This window comes from Erpetoichthys calabaricus, chromosome 7 (assembly GCF_900747795.2).
Source record: "Erpetoichthys calabaricus chromosome 7, fErpCal1.3, whole genome shotgun sequence".
In the NCBI taxonomy this organism is placed as follows: Eukaryota; Metazoa; Chordata; class Cladistia; order Polypteriformes; family Polypteridae; genus Erpetoichthys; species Erpetoichthys calabaricus.
In genome coordinates, this window is record NC_041400.2 from 91,970,639 (window position 1) to 91,991,756 (window position 21,118).

Below are 21,118 nucleotides of genomic sequence, written 5' to 3' on the forward strand. Positions count from 1 at the left end.
CACCACTCACATCTACAGTTATTCCAAGTAAAAAACTAACAGTGTCAGATCCCCTAGGGTAGTAGTATGTATCGTGATCGTGACTGACAGAATAAAAGTGAAAAAAAAGGTAACTTTTACAAGTACTATAAATGTACACCGGCTGTTACAGACGCAAACCAAATGTATGTGTTTATTGTATATGTAATGGGCTAGAATTCAGTATTCTAAAGAAAATGACATTTCGGTGTGTTGATTAGTGTAGTGGGCTATAAACCAGTGTTTTTAAAGAAAAGGCAGAATTTCTGGAAAATTCTGCTACAGGTTATTGCTGATGGCTATCTACAAAACATAAATATTTACCTGTCTTGTGTGAGGGATTGCCGACTGTGTATCCTGGCCAACACCCCCAAACCGCCAGATGAAGCCATCCCTGCAACATGGAAGGGCCCCAAATTCCAGCAGGGCATCATGGAACTTGGAGTCTTCCATCACAGCCTTGCTGGATACCATGGGGGCCACCGGAGGACACTGCAGGGAGGCCCAGGGACTTATACTTTCTATATAGCCTGGAAGTAATTCATAATCGTGGAAACAGAAGAAATGATATACTTCCGGGCTGAAGAAAAAAAGAGTTTTGATCTGACCCGGAAGTGTTAGGAAATCACATGGACTGGGGGGATCAGAAGCACTTCCGGGTCAAAGACTTTAAAATGACTGTGGGAAATCCCAGCAGTGAGCTGAGCTGGGTGGAAGGGTGGCAACATGTCTGGGAGAGTGGAGGATTGTGATTTGAGTATTGATTAATTGATTGTTCATTGAAGAGTATAGTGAAGTGGAGGTGCTTTGTGCACATTGTTATTATAAATAAAATAACATTTGGACTTTTATCTGGTGTCTGGCGTATTGTCCGAGGGTTCAAGGGAGCGAGAGTGCCCCCCTATCTGTCACACTTGCTAAAGAGTCACCTGCTTGAATAGTCAGACTGCTTTGATTAGTATCTCATCTACACACAATGTGGGGATACAGAAATGTCTGCTTCCTTGGAAAATTAACGAGTTCTGGGGACATTGGTTTCTAATTAAGTACTCAAAGTAAATGTGTTTACACTATTTGTTATGCAGAGGAAATTGGCTTGCACCATTGTTTTCACTGATTGACATGTTGATCTATGCAGAAATTGAAGCATATATATATATATTTATGGGAAAAGGAGAATAAAAAAGAAGAGAACAGAGAAGTATGGTCTGAGACTCGGGACTGCTGTCTGTTTCTTTAATGCTTTACACCATATCGCTGTGGCTACACCCTGCAGCAACAGTGGCTTGTACCTGGCCCAAGTTCCCCTAGGCCTGAGGTCGATAACATATAATATTAACAATAAAAGCAGCTCACTACTCAAAACGTTAAACATATGAGGCAGTCAGGATCGAACCGGGGGACTCTTGATTTACAAGTCAGCAATTCTTACTGCTCGCACCACGGAAACTGTTGTATCATCTTTGAACCTTTTGTGAAAGTGTTTATTTGATCTTTGGACTTCAGGCTTCACACATTATATAGTTTATGCCTACATTTTGTCATTTATTACAAAAATATGAAAAACATTTCTGTTTTAACAATGTGTTTACACAGATTATTGTAAAAATGGAACACATAAAATGCATGTGTTTCACATAACAATCTATTATTTCCACTCTAAAACTCCAGTAATTCATTCCCAGATAATCAAGGCATGAGCTGGGAGAACTTTGTGGCACGTTCTGCGGCAGTGGGGGGATGGAATAGTAGGCTGCTTGCTGCTTGTCTTGATTGGCATATTTACAAGACAAAAGACACAGATGGAGAAATACTAAGGGATTTAAGGTGGGCTGGATTTACGAGTTTTTTCGTAGGCTTTGGTAATTCTAGTGTTAATCCTAAATGTTTTCTAGGACATTAAAAACTGCGTACGTTTGAGAGGGTGGAAAAAGGTGGTTCTTGTGTGGGGGTGCCCACAGATAAAAGCTTCTCTATCTTAAAATACCTCCTACTTTGGTTCCATATTCTGAATGAGTGAAGCACCATTAGGTTGTTAGTTGTAAGGGACAGCCGGCAATTTATCCCAGCCAGGACACCCCAGTAATGGAAGGATGGGGGAAGGCAGCATATCAAGGAAACTGCCTCCCCCAAGACTATAGATGGCAGCTTCCCTGGACTGCAGCTGTGCCCCGGATGCCCAAAGGGCACTATGGGACTTGGAGTTTTGGCAGCACAGCCCTGCTGGGTACTGTGGGTGCTGCCAGGGGATGCTGTGGGAAGTTGGTGTGAGAACAAATTCTCACCTAGCCCGAAAGTACTGATGAACTATGACAACGGAAGCCCCGAATTACTTCCAGGCTGATTAAAACTTGAATTCTCCAGCTGACCTGGAAGTGCAGGCAAGTCAAGTGGGAGGAAGAACAGAAGCACTTCTGGGTTAAGGACTATATAAAGAACTGGTGGAGGACCCCAGCAGGCGAGCCAGAGTCGGGAGGAGTAGGACAGACCTCACTGGGAGATGTAGAGGAGAAATTAGAAATTATTACTTTATTGTTGTGTTTATTGTGGCTGTGGTACTTTGGAGGCACTATTTCAGAAGAAGAAAAGATTAAAAAGTTTTCTTAGTGCTTTTAACCTGTGTCCTGCGTCTGTCTGTTGGGAAAAAGGTGGGCAACAGTGCCACCTAGCATCCATACTCTTATATAGTATATAGGCGATGACTTGTACTTATTGGGGTACAAAGCAAGGAATATAAAGAAGTACAGTAATCCCTCCTTTATCGTGGGGGTTGCGTTCCAGACTCCCCCGCGAAAGGTGGAAAAATCCGCGAAGTAGAAAGCATATGTTTATATGGTTTTTTTTATATTGTCATGCTTGGGTCACAGATTTGCACAGAAACACAGGAGGTTGTAGAGAGAAAGGAACTTTATTCAAACACTGCAAACAAACATTTGTCTCTTTTTCAAAAGTTTAAACTGTGCTCCATGACAAGACAGAGATGACAGTTCCATCTCACAATTAAAAGAATGCAAACATATCTTCCTCTTCAAAGGAGTGCACATCAGGAGCAGAGAATGTCAGAGAGAGAGAGAAAAAAGCAAACAAAAATCAATAGGGCTGTTTGGCTTTTAAGTATGAGAAGCACCGCCGGACAAAGCAGCTGCAAGGATGTACAATGTAAAGGTAGTCTTTCAGCATTTTTTATTGGAGCGTCTGTATCCTCTAGGCCAGTGTGCGAACAGCCCCTCTGCTCACACCCCCCTCCGTCAGGAGCAGAGAATGTCAGAGAGAGAGAGAGAGAGAGAGACAGAGAAAAACAATCAAAAATCAATATGTGCCCTTCGAGCTTTTAAGTATGCGAAGCACCGTGCGGGAAGCATGTCGCTTGACAAAGCAGCTGCACAGAAGGGAGCAACATGAAGGTAATCTTTCAGCATTTTTAGATGAACGTCCGTATCATCTAGGGGTGCAAACAGCCCCCCTGCTCACACCCCCCTTCCGTCAGGAGCAGAGAATGTCAGAGTAAGAGAGAGAGAGAGAAAAGCAAACAATACAAAAATCAATACGTGCTGTTTGATCTTTTAAGTATGCGAAGCACAGTGCGGGAAGCATTATCGCTTGACAAAGCAGCCATATGTAAGCCCAGCAAAGAAAGAGAGCAATGTGAAGGTAATCTTTCAGCGTTTTTTGAGGAGCGGCCCGTATCCTCTAGGAGTGCGAACAGCCCCTGTGCTCACAATATATTTGAGGTAGTTTACTTAATACATAATACGCACTCTGGTTGGGTAGCTTCTCAGCCATCTTCCAATAGCGTCCCTTGTATGAAATCAAACCAACTGAGGAAGCATATACCAGAAATTTAAAAGACCCATTGTCTGCAGAAATCCCCGAACCAGCAAAAAATCCGCGATATATATTTAAATATGCTTACATATAAAATCCGCGATAGAGTGAAACCGCGAAGTCGAAGCGCGATATAGCGAGGGATTACTGTACTGCAGGATTTGTTTCTATTGTGGACCAAGCCTGTATATATTCATCTGGAATTCACTGGTATTCATTTGTGTCCATGTCCAGGTTTTTATAGCTTGTATATTTGCTGCCCAGTAATAAAACTGAAAATTAGGTAGATCCATGCCACCTTCCGCCTTAGGTCTGTGTAGGGTGGCCCTTTGGATATGTGGATGTTTTGAATTCCAAATGAATGAGGTATCATGCACGCACGCATTGAGGAGCAGTGAAAACATCCGACGAGCAGTGTAACATATTGTGCCAGGGGATCAAGGCAGGGTACTAACCTTTCTTTCTCTTGTTCCACAGAAAGACAGAAAACAACGTCGCCATAATTTTCCATGGACTCACTAAACCACGCGCTGCCACTTCCGCATTCCATCCCTTCCTCTGGTCCCCTCTTGACGACGCCACGACTCCCATACAGCACCTCGGTTCCTCCCAGCATTCCAGTCACCAGTTTCCGGTTTCCTCCTCATATAAGTTCCCTCCACCCACTGCAAGGGTGTGTTTTGTAATGACCGCAAGTCAGAGGCATTGACCGCATTTTTTGTTTGTGTAAAATTCTGTACAGTATACGGGGCCGGAAACCCCAAACCTTTATACGTTTCTGTCTCCTTATTTACAGTGGCATAGTCGGCAGGATACATTTGTCCGGAAAATGTTGGAAGGACAGGACCTAAATACAGTTCTGACCAGTTTGGCGGGCCAGCTTCAGGTCCTACAGTTGGAGCAGGCCGCCACGAAGCAGGAGCTGGCGGAGACCAAGACACTGCTCGCGGCGGCTGAAGCGGCTAGACCGGAGCCCACGTGGCCTCCACACCCTCCGATTGTACCGCTCACAAACGCGGACGACATAGAGGTATATTTGTCAACTTTTGAGAGAACTGCCTCTCAGAATCAATGGCCACGGGCAGAGTGGGCTTCCATACTGGCGCTGTACCTGAAGGGTATCGCGCAGAAGGCTTATCACGACCTCCCCGCCGAGGAAGCCGATGTGTATGACCTCCTGAAGGCTGAAATCCTAAGCCGCTATGGCGTCACGTCGGACCCAGCAGGCGAGTGAGTGGAGGCTCTGGAAATATGACCCCGATCGCCCAGGCCGGGCCCAAGGTTTTGAGTTCTGGGGCAAAATGGGGCACTGTCTGAGGCCAGATATCAGCCAAGGTTGGCAAATAGTCAAGCAAGGTGGCCTGTGAAGGATTTATTAACGCAATGCCAGATTATCTCGCCCAGCAGGTCCAACAACACCCATTTAAGGACATGAAGAGCCTTCTAGACGTACTGGAGTGTCAACTAGCGGTGAACCAAGTCGGGGGGCCGGAGAGGTCTGCTCGTGGTACCCAACAGGGACGTGTCGCTGCTCCTGAGCCCTTCCACCGCACATCGGAGGCTCCCGGTAAGCCTAAAGAGAGAACCCTGGCTTTGCCGCACTGGTTCAAAGTGCGGCGAAGTCGGGCACACCCTACCCGCCTGTCCTCAAAACATGGAGATGATGGATTGCACCTGGGTCAAAGGAGAAAGGTACTGTGCTCTGTCTAATCCCCTGGCTGTCCCGAACACGGGAGTGGTTTTAGTTAATGGGCACTTGGTGGTGGCATTGTTCGATTCACGGAGTAACATTACCATTATTGCTCGCCGCTTTGTACTACCGCGACAGTGGGTATCCCAGCATGTGAATGTAACTTGTGTGTATTGGAAAGACCAAGTCGTATCGGTCTGCTAATTGTTACATAACCTGGAAGGGTGAACCGAGACGGCTCTTGGTGGCTGTGCTACCCGACCCGCCCTTTCCAGTTATTCTATGATAAGACTGGTCTGAAACAATTGCGGTAAAAAAAACCACCACTCCTGCCGCCGAGTTGGGTTTAGTTATGGATGGACAAGGCACTGTCCCCCGCGGCTCCCACGCCGTGCAGTTCGGCAACTAATGATTTGAGAGGGATCGGAGTCAATCTTCTAGGACCCCTGGGTGCCTTCGATACATGGCCATAAATATATTTTAGTCATGGTGGATTACGCTACTCGTTACCCAGAGGCGGTTCCATTGTGCTCCGCTACTACAAAGAATATCACACGGGAATTGGTAGCCCTTTTCTCCCGAGTGGGAATACCTAAAGAAGTCCTCACGGACCAAGGTACTCCCTTTACTTCAGATACATTCAAGGAGGTTGCCAAGTTACTCTGTATTAAGCATCTGTAAACATCTGTTTATCATCCCCAGACGGACGGGGTTAATGGAATGTTTTTAACCAAATTCTTAAACACATGCTCCGCAAAGTAGTCAACGCGGACAATAGGAACTGGGACCAACTTTTACCTCTTGTCCTTTTTTGCTTATCGGGAGGTACCTCAAGCCTCCACGGGTTTTTCCCTGTTTGAACTTTTGTACGGCCGCCAACCCCGGAGCATTTTAGACATTGTCAAAGAAGGATGGGAAGGGGAGGCGCTTCCCTCCACCAATATTTTGGAATATGTCACGCAACTACGCGAAAGGTTAGAGAAGATTCGAACCTCTTCTAAAAGAACACATGTCGAGAGCTCAAGCTGCACAGGTGCGAAATTATAATCGAAACACCACCCTCTGGGAGTTTCAGCCAGGGGATCATGTGATGGTACTCGTACCTACTTCCCACTCCAAATTGTTAGCCCATTGGCAAGGCCTGTACGAGGTAAAAGAGAGAAGGGGCGCGTCGACTATTTGGTAAAACAACCAAATCATCGACAGAGCGAGAGGGTGTATCATGTCAACCTTGGAGGGGATTGGGAGGACCACCCTCGCCCAACGAACACCCTCTCCCTTTTCTCAGAAAAAAACAGTCCTTTACCTCGGCCCCAATTTGATGGCCCATCAGTGGCAGGAGCTGGAAAGTGCAATCCTGTCCATCCCGGAAGTAGTCAGTGAGACACCAGGCCACACCTTGCGGATTGTGCACGACATTGTGACAGACCCGGGGGTGGTCGTAAGGGAACGGCCTTATCACCTCCCGGAAGCAAAACGGGCCAAGGTGGAGCTGGAAGTTCAAAGGATACTCGATATGGATGTTATCGAAGAGAGTCACAGCCCCTGGTCCAGTCCCATCTTCTTCGTTTCCAAGCCTGACGGCTCATGGAGATTCTGTAATGACTTTAGGCATCTTAATCAGGTCTCCAAATTTGATGCCTACCCCATGCCCCGAGTGGACGAGCTCATTGAGCGATTGGGTACGGCTCATTACCTGACTACTCTTGACATGACTAAAGAATACTGGCAGATTCCCTTAACGGCATCCGCTAAAGAGAAAACAGCCTTCAGCACCCCTAGCAGGCATTGGCAATATAAGGTCCTCCCATTTGGACTGCACGGAGCCCCCGGCGACCTTCCAGCGTCTGGTAGACAGAGTGCTAAAGGCCCACCAGTCCTATTGTGCTGCCTACCTTGATGACGTGGTCATCTATTCTGGCACCTGGGAGGAACATATCTTGCAGGTTTACGCCATCCTCTTAACGCTAGCGAAGGCCGGCCTCCGTATTAATCCGTGCAAATGTTTCTTTGTATTTAACGAGGCCAAGTATTTGGGCTTCCTGGTGGGGGGGGGAGGATTGGTGAAGACACAATGTTAAAAAATTAAAGACATCCTGGAATGGCCCTGTCCAATAACCAAGAAACAGGTGCAAGCCTTCTTGGGGTTAGCGAGTTACTACCGCCAGTTTGTACCCCGTTTGACGAAGAAACAGGCCCCTTTATATGTGGTATGGAATGACTTAACGGAACGAGCATTCAGTGACCTAAAGACAGTCCTGACCACGGCACCAATACTGCGGACTCCTGATTTTTCTTTCCTTTTTATCCTCCAGACCGATGCTTTGGACACAGGTCTAGGCGCTGTGCTGAGCCAGAGCATCGACGGTGTTGAGCACCCCGTGAGTTACCTGAGCCGGAAGACTGCTGGATCAGGAGACCAGATATGCTGCGGTGGAGCAGGATGCCTTGGCCATCAAGTGGGCGGTAACGCACCTGTGGTACTACCTGTTAGGGCGGGAGTTTACTCTGGTGACGGACCATGCCCGCCCTCCAGTGGATGGCTGTACACAAGGAGTCGAATCCCCCGAGTTACCAGGTGGTTTTTGGACCTTCAGCCATACAAGTTTGCCGTCACTTATCGTTGGGGTAACCTGCAAGCCAACGCTGACGCTATCTCCCGAGTTCACGAGCTCTCGGTTCAGGCCGCCCTCACGCACATGGGGAGCCGCGAAAAGACCTGACGAGCAGCATAACATATCGTGCCAGGGGATCAATGCGGGGTACTAACCTTTCTTTCTCTTGTTCCCACAGAAAGACGGAAACAACGCCGCCATAACTTTCCCCGGACTCACTAAACCATGCGCCTGCCACTTCTGCATTCGATCCCCTTCCTCTGGTCCCCTCTTGATGACGTCACGACTCCCATACAACACCTCGATTCCTCCCAGCATTCCAGTCACCAGTTTCCAGTCCCTCCTCATATAAGTTCCCTCCACCCCACTGCAAGGGTGTGTTTTGTAATGACCGCAAGTCAGAGCATTGACTGCATTTTTTGTTTGTGTAAAATTCTGTACAGTATACAGGGCCGGAAACCCCAAACCTTTATACATTTCTGTCTCCTTATTTACAGAGGTTATGGTTGAATCTAATTTCTTAAAAATGATTTATTGATGCATATTGGAATGTTTTGAAATAAAAAAAGAAGTTTAGGAAGGAAATTCATCTTAACAATGTTAATTCTTCCAACTAAATTGAGATAAATGGTAGACCATCTATGCAAGCCTTGCTTAATTTTTTCCATACAGATGGCAAATTTTGTTGATGAAGAGATTTATGTTTTTAACTGTGATGTTTACACCTAGGTATTTAAACTGATCTGTGATGATAAAAGGGAAGGTGTCCAATCTAATATTGTGTGCTTGAGAATTCACTGGAAAGAGCACACTTTTATTCAAATTAATTCTGAGACCAGAAAACTTTTGAAATTCTGTTAGTGCTGTTAGGACTGCAGGCACAGTTTTTTGCGGATCTGTTATATACAGTACCATATCATCTGCATATAGAGAAATTTCTGTTCAAGTGCTTCTCTAATAATCCCCTTTACCTCATAAGCATTTCGACTGTGAACTGCTAGTGGCTCAATGGCGATTGGAAAAAGCAGTGGTGACAAGGTGCATCCTTGTCTGGGTACCACATTCTAGTTTAAAGTAGTCTGAATTAATGTTATTAATACAGACTGAAGCCTTCTGGACTGGTATACAGTAGTTTGATTTATGCACAAATGTTCAGGGCCAAACCCAAATTTCTCCAATGCAGTGAAAAGGTAGTTCCATTCAACCATATCAAATGCTTTTTCTGCATTGAATGATAATGATCTCTCCAAGGTGTTAGACTTTGTGGGTGTATATATAACATTAAACAAGCATCGAAGGTTGGAAGCTAAGTGTCTGTCTTTAATAAATCCAGTTTGGTCTTGTGATATTACCAAAGAAAGCACTTTCCTCAATCCTTCTAGCTGGGATTTTTGGATTAACATCATTATTCAGCAATGAAATTGGTCTGTATGATACACATTGTAATAAGTCCTAATTTTGTTTAGGAGAAGATGGTAATTAATGCTTGGCAAAAGTTTGAGGTAGAATTTTATTCGTCTCTAGCTTCTGTAGCTGTTGCTAATAAAAGGGGAGCTAGCTAAGTTGAGAATATTTGTTATACAAATTTGGCAGGGTAGCCATCAGGGCCTGCTGCTTTTCCCACTTTGAACTGAGGTTTATAGCATCTAGTAATCTAGGTTTATCCAATTCCTCTGAACTGAGAGTATCTATTTGCGGGTATTTGTAATGTATCCAGAAATGGGTCCACGGTTCCAATTAGCTGGTGAACCACCCATTCTAACTGAGATTGCACAGATGGTGACCAAGCCGATGGTTGGGAAGGCTGCAGGGATCTATGGTATCCAGCATGAACTTCTCTGGGCTAGGTGGTAAGGCTGTCTTTATTAGATCTCTCAAATACTCATTAGAACACTCTAGACGAGAACAGACCATTCAGCCCAACAAAGTCTCGCCAGTCCTATCCACTTATTTCTTCCAAAAAAAGTTTTGAAGTCCCCAACATCTTATTGTCTACCACACTGCTTGGTAGCTTATTCCAAGTGTCTATCATTCTTTGTGTAAAGAAAAACTTCCTAATGTTTGCGTGAAATTTACCCTTAACAAGTTTCCAACTGTGTCCCCGTGTTCTTGGATGAACTCATTTTAAAATAACAGTCTCAATCCACTGTACTAATTCCCTTCATAATTTTAAACACTTCAATCATATCACCTCTTAATCTTCTTTTGCTTAAACTGTAAAGGCCTCAGCTCTTTTAATCATTTCCTCATAATTCAGCCCCTGTAGCCGTGAATCAGCCTAGTCGCTCTTCTCTGGACCTTTTCATGTGCTGCTATGTCCTTTTTGTAGCCTGGAGACCAAAACTGCTCACAGTAACTCAAACATGAGGCCTCACCAGTGCATTATAAAGGTTGAGCATAACCTCCTTGCACTTGTACTCCACACATCGTGCTATATAACCTAACATTCTGTTAGCCTTCTTAATGCTTCTGAACAATGTCGGGAAGTTGATAGCTTAGAGTCCACTATGATTCCTAAATCCTTCTCATAAGGTTGTACTCTCGATTTTCCAACCGCCTATTGTGTATTCAAACCTAACATTTTTACTTCCTATGTGTAATACTTTACATTTACTGACATTAAATTTCATCTGCCACAAATTCTGCCCAAGCCTGTATGCTATCCAAGTCCTTCTGTAATGATATAACGGACTCCAAATTATCTGCTGATCCACCTATCTTGGTATCATCTGCAAATTTAACCAGCTTGTTACTTATATTCATATCTAAATCATTTATATATATTAAAAATAAGCGGACGGCACTAGCACTGACCCTGTGGAACACCAACCACTCTTAACATTGGCCAGTTTCTGATGACGTTCCTCGCACCATCACCCTCTGGCATCATCCCAACTGACCTAGAAAACGGGACTTGTCGTCCCTATCTGAAAGGGAAGGATGATCACCGTGGATTGCAACAGCCTACAGGGGATAACACTGCTCTCTGTACCAGGTAAGGTCCTTACGAGGGATTGTCCTCAATAGGTTCCGTGATTACTTGTTCACCTACCACCGACCGGAGCAGTTCTAGTTTAATGCCTAAGAAGTCTACCATTGAACCGCATCCTGGTAATGAGGGTTCTCATGGAGCGCAAACGCGAATATCAGCTGAGTTTCTTTGTGGCCATTGTCCGATTTTCATAAAGCGTTCAACTCAGTTGATCGAGCTGCCCTTTGGACATCCTGAGACTTTGTGGGATCCCCTCAAGGTTGCTGGATATCATGGCCAGCCTGTACACTGGTACTGTGAGTGCTGTGCAGAATGGAAGGCAGAACCTCTGTGTTTTTTCCCAGTTGATTCTGGGTTCATCAGGAGTGTGTTCTTGCTCCTACTCTGTTCAATGCTTGCATGGGCTGGGTGTTGGGCAGGGTTATGGAGTCCAGCGGCTGTAGGACATCTGTTGGAGAAGAAAGATTCACTGATCTTGACTTTGCTGATGATGCTGTGATCTTTGCAGAATCGGATGATGTGATCTGGGCTCTTGAGGAGACTGAGCAAGGAGTCTGAGTGTCTGGGTTTAGGAGTGTCCTGGAAAAAAACCAAGATCCGGGCCTTTATGACCTCTTAGGCACAGCCACCAGCAGTGTGTCTGTCTACCGGACAGAGCGTCGACCTTGTTGAGAGGTTTACTTACCTCGGCAGTGACATTCATGTCTCTGATGACTCGTTCTATGAAGTCAGTAGATGGATTTGGAGAGCATTAGGGGGTCATGAGGTCTCTGGAAAGGGGGTGTGTGTGGCTCTCACGATATCTAAGCGAAAGGACGCAGGTCCAAGTATTTAGAGTGCTGGCACTTCCTGTTCTTGCTTTAGTGTTGTGAGACATGGACGCTATCCAGTGACCTGAAACAAAGACTAGACTCCTTTGGTACTGTGTCTCTTTGAAGAATCCTTTGGTACCACTGGTTTGAGTTTGTGTTGAATGAGCGGTTTCTCATGGAGTCCTGAAATGGGGCACACTACCTGCATTGTGAGGGGAGAGTCAGTTACGGCACTTCTGCCATGTGGCACAATTCCCCAAAGGTGATCCGGGTCACAGGATCCTCATTGTTGAGGACCCAAGTGGCTCAACCAACCAAGGGAACACCCACATAACTCCAGGCTGCGGCAGATAGAAGGTAATTTACAGAGGGTGGGACTGGACTGTGTGTCTGCGCTGGGGGGGCTGCCAACCAGGATCCCAAGCTGTTTCATTGTGTGGTGGGGTATGGCAACGCACTGTACCAGTGCATGCTCCCCAACCTGACCTGACATGATTTTCTATTCTAGATTAAGGCATTCTCCTGGCTTAATTTAAATCTTGTTCAGGAAACCACCCCCTACTACTTTGAAACTCTCTAGTCCATAACACAATGACAATGAATTTCACAGTTATGAGGAGGAGTTTCATTTCAGTGACATTTAGAGTAAATAAGGGTATAGCAAAACATGTCAGAACTTAGCATATAACACTTTGTCTTTTATATGATGCAACATTTTGGCTGTTTACAATAAAACTTATTATTAAGTATACAGTACTATGGACTGTTCTATAATACAGTAGGTCTCCTTGGTCTACATGTTTTCTCCCAGCATTCCTAATGATGTACAGGTTAAGTTACCTGGTAACTTTAAAATGCCCAATGTGAGTTCGAGTGTGGGTGTGTGAGTGAGCTGGTCATATGAAGAAATGGCACCTTGTTTAGGGCTGGGTTGTGCGATGTGCACTGATGCTGTTGAAGTGCCGAATGAGGATTAAAGAGGTTTATAGAACCTTATGTTTTTAATTGAATTGCATAACATGCCTATTAAGAAAACTCAAAACCTTTCATTGCTGTGACTAACACACAAACCAACCATATTGACACTGAATGAACTTAGATTTTTGCTGTTAAAATAGTAAAATGTTGGACTTGAAGAACAAATAATATCTATTTTTAAATCACAGAAGTGTCTGTTAGAACATAACAGCATTGTGTAGGAATCATTCCAGGAGGGAAAAAGCAATAGTATTAGATTTGAGATCCATGGAGAGGTTTTGGTGACACAAGATTAACTTTGAGCAGGTGGGACGTAGGATGAGATTTCCATGGAACAACATATGGCTTCATGACAGATTATAGTTGTAAATGAAAGATTCTGTAGGAAGCAAAAAAAGCTGAATTGCCATTTTATTCTTTATAATAAGCATAGCCCAGGGTTACATATTTCAATATTTGTATGCCACAGTTGAACAAATTAAGTTTTAATGTTTAAACATTCACACAAAATGTATTAGGTGTAAAGCCCATTTGTATTGCTTGCCAAGTGGATTAAGACATGTGGATATTTAATACATTTCTCCTCTTATGAAATCTTGATCCTGAGACAGGAAGTCATTATGCAAAATCATATTATAAAAAATAATTATTTAATGCAAAATATGTTAAAGGACAGAAAGTAATAGAGGAAGTAGAAAGTATTGATCCAGGAGATACAGGCTAGTGGGGATTTTAAGACTGGCATAATACTGTAAGACTATGGATTAGAAATCTTCAATTAAAATTTGGGGACAATTCCAAAAGTTGTGCTAAAACAGGCATTGCAGTAATATGTTCAATACACATGAACAATTTAGAAAAAGTAAAAATGGTTTGAGATGAGGCAACCTATCACATTTTAAGAATAAGGGAAAAAAGTTATAAAATGTTGACCCCACATAAAAGTGAGAAAAGATGAAGAAAAAGGTTGCCATAGTTTAGTATACAAAGGTACTAAATAAAATACAATATGTCCAGAATGCTTGTGCAGAAAAAAGCAAGGAGCTATTTACAGTGTGAACATGAAGTAACATCACAGTCTTAAATTGTAGATAAATCAATTATAATGCTACTGATGACCATTTAAAGTAAGAAAATATTACATACAAGTTAGAGATGAGCAGTGCCAGTCTGGCTCCACTCAGTAAAACAAAATCAGTGAAATTCCACAGTTAAAAATAATTAAATGGAATACACAGCTTTCTTATGATGTGATGAATATTCTTTTTAAAATAGTTTTTTCTTTGAGAAATTAATGTAAATCTATTTGCCTTTCCATCTTTAATTAAACGAAAGAACATGTATGTATGATTATCCACACATCCATTCATTTTGTAGCCTTCTTTTTCCCTTCAGGGTCACAGGATAATGTATGGATATTATAAATAATACATAAATGCATAAAAAACAATCAAAAACCAGAAAACTGAGAAAAGACATTCTCCCAAAAAGTAATGAAACAAATAGGTCTGAAGAAATCATTAAATAAAACTATTGTTAGCAACCATGAATAATCCTTATACCAAGCAATGTTCAGGAAGCCAGGTAATTTCTCTAAATGGGTTTGTGAACAGTCAATCTAGTGCCTATAAATCAATTTAAAAAACATGAAATTGAAAACAGAGATATTGTGATGGAGATACTTTTCAATAAACTTGTAAAAGGACAACGTCTCAGTTGCTCAGAGGAAAGGAAGGTAATGTTCCACCAATGCTGATGCCTATGAACCAACATGCTTTGCTAGTTTAGAATGCAGTGTTTTCAGTGTGAAATAATATTCCTATAAAATGAGGAAACAGAGCAATCAGAAAACAAACATAACATTTCCATCAAAAATAAAACATACAAGTTGAACTACAGTCATATGAAAAAGTTTGGGAACCCCTCTCAGCCTGCACAATAATTTACTCTACTTTCAACAAAAAAGATAACAGTGGTATGTCTTTCATTTCCTCGGAACATCTGAGTACTGCGGTGTTTTCCGAATAAAGATTTTTAGTGAAGCAGTATTTAGTTGTATGAAATTAAATCAAATGTGAAATACTGGTTGTCCAAAAATGTGGGTCCCCTTGTAATTTTGCTGATTTGAATGCATGTAACTGCTCAATAGTGATTACTTGTAACGCCAAATTGGTTGGACTAGCTCGTTAAGCCTTGAACTTCATAGACAGGTGTGTCCAATCATGAGAAAAGGTATATAAGGTGGTCAGTTGCAAGTTGTGCTTCCCTTTGACTCTCTTCTGAAGAGTGACAGCATGGGATCCTCAAAGCAACTCTCAAAAGATCTGAAAACAAAGATTATTCAGTCTCATGGTTTAGGGGAAGGCTACAAAAAGCTATCTCAGAGGTTTAAACTGTCAGTTTCAACTGTAAGGAATGTAATCAGGAAATGGAAGGCCACAGGCACAGTTGCTGTTAAACCCAGGTCTGGCAGGGCAAGAAAAATACAGGAGCGGCATATGCGCAGGATTGTGAGAATGGTTACAGACAACCCACAGATCACCTCCAAAGACCTGCAAGAACATCTTGCTGCAGATGGTGTATCTGTACATTGTTCTACAATACAGTGCAATGCGCACAAAGAACATGTGTATGGCAGGGTGATGAGAAAGAAGCCTTTTCTGCACTCACACCACAAACAGAGTCGCTTGTTGTATGCAAATGCTCATTTAGACAAGCCAGATTCATTTTGGAACAAAGTGCTTTGGACTGATGAGACAAAAATTGAGTCATCTGGTCATAACAAAAAAGTGCTTTGCATGGCGGAAGAAGAACACCGCATTCCAAGAAAAACACCTGCTACCTACTGTCAAATTTGGTGGAGACTCCATCATGCTGTGGGGCTGTGTGGCTAGTTCAGGGACTGGGGCCCTTGTTAAAGTCGAGGGTCGGATGAATGCAACCCAGTAGATAGATAGATACATAGACAGATACTTTATTAATCCCAAGGGGAAATTCACATACTTCATCAGCAGCATACTGATGCAAAAAACAATATTAAATTAAAGAGTAATAAAAATGAAGGTAAAAATAGACAATAACTTTGAATAATGTTAACGTTTACCCCCCACCCCCCCGGGTGGAATTGAAGAGTCGCATAGTTTGGGGGAGGAATGATCTCCTCAGTCTGTCAGTGAAGCAGGACAGTGACAGCAGTCTGTCGCTGAAGCTGCTCCTCTGTCTGTAGATGACACTGTTTAGTGGATGCAGTGGATTCTCCATAACTGATAGGATCCTGCTGTACTGTACTATTCTTCACTTTGTCCCTTACACAATTAAAATTATAAAATATTCCTGCTGATTGTGGCACTTTATAACTTGAGACAGCTAACGCATATAAATGGAAAGCTAGAAGCTATGATACATTCATATTACTGGGATGGCTGTCGAGGAGCCTCTAGAAGGCTTGGGATGCATGCACCTCTAGAAGAGACACCTCAGTTTTTAAAAGGGAGACATAAATGGAGCACAACGGAGATGTTACAACATAGCACAAGAAAAACAAGAAGTAACCTTTTTTAGAGTTGTTGAGACTGTCCTAAACATACATCCATCCATTATCCAACCCACTATATCCTAACTACAGGGTCACAGGAGCCAATCCCAGCCAACACAGGGTGCAAGGCAGGAAACAAACCCCGGGCAGGGCGCCAGCCCACCGCAGGGCACACACACACACCCACACACCAAGCACACACTAGGGACGATTTAGAATCGCCAATGCACCTAACCTGCATGTCTTTGGACTGTGGGAGGAAACCGAAGTACCCGAAGGAAACCCACGCAGACACAGGGAAAACATGGAAAGTCCACGCAGGGAGGACCCGGGAAGCGAACCTGGGTCTCCTAACTGCGAGGCAGCAGCGCTACCCACTGTCCTAAACAGCACTGCTTAAGCATTTTCCTGAACTTCTGGTGGAACTGCTTCATGAAGTCTTGACTGTGTGCTTCTGAAAGCATTTTTTTCGTGCTTATGTGTTCTACTTGTCCTTTCGGACTCTGATAAAAAAGTGGAAAGTTTGGGGTTCTGTTGTTACCAAGCCATGATCAGGTAGACCAACCAAGATTTCAGCCACAACTGCTAGGATCATTTGTTACACTGATATGAAAAACCAAAAAAACAACTTCAAGTGAAATACAGGCTTCTCTGCAAAAAAGTGACGTTGCTGTTTCATGATTCACAATAAGGAGGTACTTGAACAAAAGTGGGCTGCACAGTTGATTTGCAAGAAAAAAGCCTTTACTGTGCTAAAGCCACAAAAAAACCCATTTACAATATGCCAAATGGCATCTAGAGAAGCCTCAAAACTTGTGGAACAAAGTTCTTTGGAGTGATGATGTCAAAATTGAACTTTATGGTCACAACTATAAATGCTATGTTTGGAAAGGATGCCACAAGGCCCTTGACAAAAAGTATGCTATCCCTACTGAGAAGCATGGTGGTGGATCTGTGATGTTCTGGGGGTGTGTGAGCTACAGCAGCACAGGTAACTTAGTGAAAACTGATGGCAAGATGAATGCAGCATGATACCAGAAAATATTGGAGGACAACTTGCATTCATAAGTCCAGAAGATGAGCATGGCATCCACTTGGATTTTCCAACATGATCACATTCCAAAAAAGAAGGCCAAATTGACCAATCAGCAGAAAAAAAGTGATGGTGCTGAAGTGGCCACCACAGTCTCCTGACCTCAGTTTCATTGAGCCACTTTGAGGAGATCTCAAACATGCAGTTCATGCAAGGCAACCCAAGAATTTACAGGAGCTGGAGGCTTTTTGCCAAGAGGAATGGGCAGCTCTACCATCTGAGAAAATCAAGGGTCTCATCCACAGCTATCACAAAAGACATCATTAATGCTAAAGGGGCAATAAACAGTAGTAAGGACTAAGGGTATGCAAATTTTTAAATAGGAACCATCTCATTATTTCCCTTTTTACCATGTTTTGTTTAATGGAATATTGTTTGCCTGATCAGTCAACTTTTCTTTAAAGTATGGTGCACATCTTATAATTTCTGCCAGGGTATGTAAACTTGTGAGCACAATTATATTACCTATTCATTTGTTTTCAAGGTATGTAGAGTTTTGTGCAAAAAAACAAACAAAAAAACTGTAATAGATATGTCACATTATGTCAAAAAAATTAATTAAAAATCAATATCATCTGAAAAATGTTTTATGTTTATTTTTTGACATGTAATAATTCAATGTAGATTTAATAACTTCAAAAACATTGCATTGTCAGTATTCCCTAATGAAAACTTTGTTTCTAGTTTGGTAAAATCAATATAAAACGTGATTAAAGTCTTCGTTCCTTTTGAAAAATACAGCTTCTGGAAACAATAGAGAAACACACAGATTTGATGATGTCAGCTTTTCTTGTTACTTAACTTTCATCCCTGAGCAGTGGGTTCCAAGAAAAAGCACCTAAACTAACTTACTAACTTTAAGCACTAGATTTTTTGTATTTATTTTGGTTTGTGCATTATTTACTTAGTATGGAAAATGGATTAAATTAAGAAACATAGCAAAGTTAAAATCAAAGTACAGTGACTGTGTTTGATGGAAGTTCAAAGCCTTGATCTGCAGCAAAATGCAGTGTATAGGTATACTTAAAGATGCTGGTAGAAAAAGTATGGCTGCACAACATAAAACAGTACCAAAAAGAGTCTGTCACTACATTCAAACCACAGAGAAACTGAAGGATGATTTGCGAAGACTTTCACCAATTTCTGACCTTTGTTCATAAATTGGACAGATCTTTTCATAGCTCTGGCATTCTGGCTGGAGTGTGAAACACAGATATCCCAAACCATTAAAAGTTATTCATTTACCATTTGATTACTAGCAAAAGTAGTCATACACTGCAATATTCTCTGGAAAACAACTATGAGATGAATCTTGGAATTTGTACATGCTTGTTTCAGCATGAGGTAACAAGACATATTAATGCATCTCTTATGAATAAGTATGAACTTTTCTAGATGCTGGCCATTAGGAGAAATATGCCCAAAATCAAAACAACAAACATGCGGAAAAAGTACATTTAGGTTAATAGTTGGGCTTGTGGATTTAAACAACTGTCTCTTTCTAGAATCACCTTGCCTTTAAAAAATATTGAAAGGCAATTACAACTACATAAATAAATCTTTTTGCGAAAAGTGTCGGAATTAACAGCATCAGAATTAACAATAAGATGGTTTAATGAATGATGACAGATAAATATTCTGTTTTGCTATAGCAAAAATATGAAATCTGGAGTATATTACAGAGTGAAGAGAAACTACTTAATTCTAATTACTAATACTATTTTGGAAATGTAATTTTTCAAGCAAGCATGTCTAGTTATCCCTAATCACCTCTTCAGGTGTTCTTATAAAATGGGTAGGCCTCCTACTGGAATTAAATCAGCTAACAGCATGTCAGCTAGAGTTAAGAAAATTTCATAGACATTGTATAGTTTTTATGGTTGTATTATGTTGTGGAGCTAGGTAGTAATACTTAGCCAATATAGATGACTAGCCAACCCGCGGTGTAGCATACGCCGCATAATCAGGCCGCTTTTTTAATGATTTTTAAGCACAGGGAAAAAATGAACATTTGAAAAATCCGTAATTTAATAAACCACCAAGAAAAGTAACATTGCAACAATGCACGGTACGAACCAACATGAAAGCCAACTGAAAACTGGAGGACCGCTGTCGCACCTTCTCCTCCCAGAGCGAGGGACGGGGGTGGACTGTGTTCGGGTGTGGAGGGCGGAACGGGAGGAGAGGGGAAGGATGCCCATTCGTCATGCTAGTCTGCTTATTTCTCATTCAGTACGCACTGTCTGCTCATGTGCCCACCAGCAACTCATCACCTGAGTCGTTTTCATCTTTGCACAGTCCACATGCACCTCTGAGCCACGTAGACTTTTCATTGTTCTTTGCGGTTCTGGCTGCTTTTCTATATATAATCCACCAAGTCACCCGACCATGGTAGTAGCGAATTTAGGGGTGTGTACAAAGGGCAGGGACATAATCAGGTTCAATGGCTTACCCACGCCTCTCTGCGCCAGGTAGACACACGTTGATCCACTCAGTGTAGCGCGTGCAGTTACCTGATGCAGGAATCTGTATAACATTGAAAGAAGTGTTGTTTCCATGAAATACATCTGAAGTGGAAGGCAAATGAACAGTCAACGTGGCTCACAGCTGGATTGACGCCATGTTTTGTGTCACCCGACCATGGTAGTAGCGAGGTGGGGGGGGGTGTACAAAGGGCAAGGATGTAATCAGTGCGAGCATATGACCCACACTTACTGGGAATTCCTCGTTCATGGGGAACAATTGCAAGCCCCGGTTTCCAGCACGAATGGGGTTCAACGGCTTACCCACACCTCTCTGCGCCGGGTAGACACACGTTGATTCATTCAGTGTAGCGCGTGTGCAGTTATCTGATGCAGGAATCTGTATAACATTGAAAGAAGTGTTGTTTCCATGAAATACATTTGAAACGGTGGCCATGGAAGGCAAATGAACAGTCAATGCGGCTTACAGATGGATTGACGCCATGTTTTGTGTCACCCGACCATGGTAGTAGCGAGGGGGGGGGGGGGGGGTGTATACAAAGGGCAGGGACGTAATTAGTGCGAGCGTATGACCCGCACTTACTGGGAATTCCTCGTTCGTGGGGAACAATTGCAAGCCCTGGTTTCACGAATGGGGTTCAACAGCTTACCCACGCCTCTCTGCACAGGGGTTTACCAGAACCGAGTATGGGAAACACTGCTGAACACAGACGAAACCGACTCAGGTGAGGAGTTGGGGCAAGCAAAGTAGTTGCAGCTATTGATTATTCAGTGTTGTTTGCCTGGGTATCTGATCTGCTCGACGGGATCAGAAATAAAAGGAAAACAATGTGAAGGCAATGTCACAGGTGTTCCAGTGGTATAGCGGGTCCACAGCTCCCCTTCAAAAGGTCATTTTTAAATAAATAATCTTCGCGCTCACACCGTAGCGAGGGGCGTGGAAGTGTGGCTGAAACGGTTTCCGGGTGGAGTCGTGCTGTGGGTGTTTCTCCCCTGTGCAGTGTGCGAGCGAGTGAGGAGAGAGAGAAAGCCGGTACGTTAGAGTGAGCGAGAGCAGGCTCGAAGACAATGTGTTCC

At 43.0% G+C, this 21,118-nt stretch overlaps 1 protein-coding gene across 1 annotated transcript in view; it reads right to left on the bottom strand.

Moving 5' to 3' along the window:
* Positions 1-13,324: 13,324 nt before the first annotated feature.
* The window catches only part of LOC114654558 (B-cell scaffold protein with ankyrin repeats-like), a 315,631-nt gene continuing 307,837 nt past the window's right edge, over positions 13,325-21,118 (bottom strand). Inside the window, exon 16 of the mRNA XM_028805170.2 lies at positions 13,325-14,749. The gene's annotated coding sequence lies outside the window, so the exon portion shown is untranslated. The remainder of the gene's footprint in view (positions 14,750-21,118) is intronic.